A 2,997-nucleotide genomic window follows, 5' to 3' on the forward strand; every position below is an offset into this window, starting at 1 on the left:
TCAGAACAAATATGATGTGGAATAAATATAATTTATTATATATATATATATATTAAATATTAGTATGAACTAGATCAGATGAATGAATTTAATTTTTTTTAATGGTTGTTTTTTATCCAATTCTGTCACAAAGGTGTCCCGAAATGGTTAATGTTCTTACTTGACCCAAGTTGATTTGGCAGGATTGTTAGAAAGAACGACCATGTTCTCGAGGTAGTGTCTGTTTTGACCGTCACAGTTTTATTTTTAAAAGACATCTCAAATAGTTAAGGAAAAAAAAAAGTATTTAAACTGCATTTGATCTCCATTCTCAAATGATATAAAATTTATTAGGACTTATTATGTGTTGTTTAAGTTATTAGGTTGAAAATTGGATTCATAAGCTATGATATTTATCCATTTATTATGTATACGTTGTGTGATTTCATTACATCATTATATGATATACACCAACAATATTTATAACATAAAAGCAATACCCTCCTCCAAATTATTTATCCAAAGTCTTTCTCAACATATACATTAAACTTTAATCAATAGAGGAAAACATAAACATTATATTATCACAACAAATATCACCATGTGATACTTGCGGATATTTGCAAGCAGAGACATGGTGGAAGAATATGAAATTGAATGATGTCATTTGCAGTCACCAGTGACACACACACAGCCACCTGCTTCACCATTACAGGAGGAAGAAGGCAACTACAGTCATTTTTCTTCTTATTCACTTTTTTGATGATTAGTTTATAGAAAGTATTAAAATGTGGTTAATCATCTATAACGAATTAAAAAGTTGGAAGTGAGTTTCCCTTGAAATAAAACCGAGACCTGGTTGAATTCTTTGTTTTTGTTTTGGGTCGATTTGAAAGGGGTTTGGGTGGTGTAAATAAAGGACAGTATAAGCTTGAGGACATGGTTTGTTTGTGTATTGAACAAAATTAGATGGGTCCACCAACTTTGGTACGTACCAAAAATATCGTGTGTTGTGAGTGAAAACAAAAAGTGGTGAAATTGAATTGAATATATTAGGACCATTGCGGTCCATTTTTTATTATCTTTTTTTTTTCTCCACTTTTGATTTGGGATTAAGGATAACTACGCAGATGCGGACAGAGTGACACCTAATCTCCACATAATTATCAATTATGTTATGATGATGATGATGATGATGCATAAACATGCCACTTATGATCCAAGAGCCCACCCCCGATGAATCCAGCCGTTGGATTAGCGTGAAATGACATGCCGCCAGCAAATTAATTAAAATTAAATCACTCCACAAAAAGTAGCTTTAATAATTAGCATCAGATAAAACAGGGTTAAAAACAAAACCAAATAATAATTAATAGTATGATACTTACGGTTACCAACGTGGCGCAAAAGACTGGTTTGGATTGGACGTAACCATGTTTTTATTTATTTATTTATACTACTGCTACTTCTACTACAACTACTAGTTGTGCATCAAAATGCAAAAAGGAAAGAAAGAGAGGTAGAAGAATATAATGCAAAGTGCAAACAATGCAATGCAACTGTTTCTCTTTTTCACTTGGACCCATTTCTTTAATATGGAAAGAATTATAAGTACTTAGTAGTTCACAGCTCAACCCACCTCTATTTCAAACCTCTCAATTCACCACATTTTTCCTTCACACACTCCATCAACAATAATGGACATGGAAGAATCAAACACCATGGAAACACAACTTCAACCAACCACCTCCTCCTCCTCCTCCTCCTCCTCCGACCAACAACAACAACAACAACCCACAACCAAGGACAAAAAAACAAAGAAAAACAACGTTAACACCAATCATACCAACCACCCAACGTACAGAGGAGTGCGCATGCGCCAATGGGGCAAATGGGTATCCGAAATCAGAGAGCCCAGGAAGAAGTCAAGAATTTGGCTTGGAACTTTTCCCACGCCGGACATGGCGGCGCGAGCCCACGACGTGGCGGCTCTCACCATCAAAGGCACCTCCGCCTTCCTCAATTTCCCCGAATTAGCCGCCGACCTGCCCCGCCCGGCCACCAACTCCCCCAAGGATATCCAACTGGCCGCCGCCAAAGCCGCCGCCTTGGATTTCCGCCCTCGGAGCCATGAAGCCGAGTCCGAGCTGAGCCGAGGCGGCTCCATTTCCAATTCTTCATCGAATTCGTCGTTGAACAGTGAGGATGACACATTCATGGACCTTCCCGATCTCTCGCCGGACTTGAGCCATGGAGTCGATGAGTTTCATTATTCCTCGGCTTGGCTTGTAGCCGGCCCCGAACTGGGGTTTCGGCTCGAAGAGCCTTTTCTTTGGGAATCCTATTAAGTTACCTTACTGAAACCAAGTAGGCCAATTTTCTTTTTTTTGCAGTTTCTTTTTCTCTTTTTATTTTTTCCTTTGTTCCTTTCGCTTTTGGGCTACTTGCTACGACAACCTTGAAAGAATGAACTGAAGTGTCTCTCGAATATGGCAGCATGACGTGGGGGGTGTCAAACTTGATCAGTGTCTGTCCGTCATCACAAATAATCAAGTTTCACTGAACCCACTCTCCATAGTTTTTTTATGCAAGAATTTATGTAAATACTAAAAAACCCTATCTATCATTTTCAGAGGAAATAGCTAAGTTCATATTCCTCCATTTGTTGTAAATTTCCCTCACCTGTCATCTGTATATCTCCTCCTGTTTGTCTAATTTTAGTTCAATCATGTATGGGTGAATGTGGAATAAAGTTCAGCTGGGTATTTTTTTTATGTATATTTTATGGTTTTTCATGACTACCCTTTTTGTCTCTATGTCCTAATTTTGTGGCACCCTTTCTAGATTTTATGTTTATTTTATTTGCAATTGAACTGGGAGTGGCACAAGAGGCACATCATGAGATGATGATGATATAATATTATGCCAACTTGTTGCTTCTTAAAATTTAACCCTTTTCCTTTTCCTTTTTCCTTTCTTATATTGACCCAAGTTAATGTTGCACATGAAGAAGCATGG

The 2,997-nt window shown here is 37.6% G+C and overlaps 1 pseudogene; it reads left to right on the plus strand.

Moving 5' to 3' along the window:
* Positions 1-1,477: 1,477 nt before the first annotated feature.
* Positions 1,478-2,757, plus strand: LOC114177017 (ethylene-responsive transcription factor ERF039 pseudogene; annotated as a pseudogene).
* The last annotated feature ends 240 nt before the right edge of the window (positions 2,758-2,997 follow it).

The sequence above is a fragment of the Vigna unguiculata genome, chromosome 3 (genome assembly GCF_037176805.1).
Source record: "Vigna unguiculata cultivar grain cowpea cultivar isolate G323 ecotype 2 chromosome 3, ASM3717680v1, whole genome shotgun sequence".
NCBI lineage: Eukaryota > Viridiplantae > Streptophyta > Magnoliopsida > Fabales > Fabaceae > Vigna > Vigna unguiculata.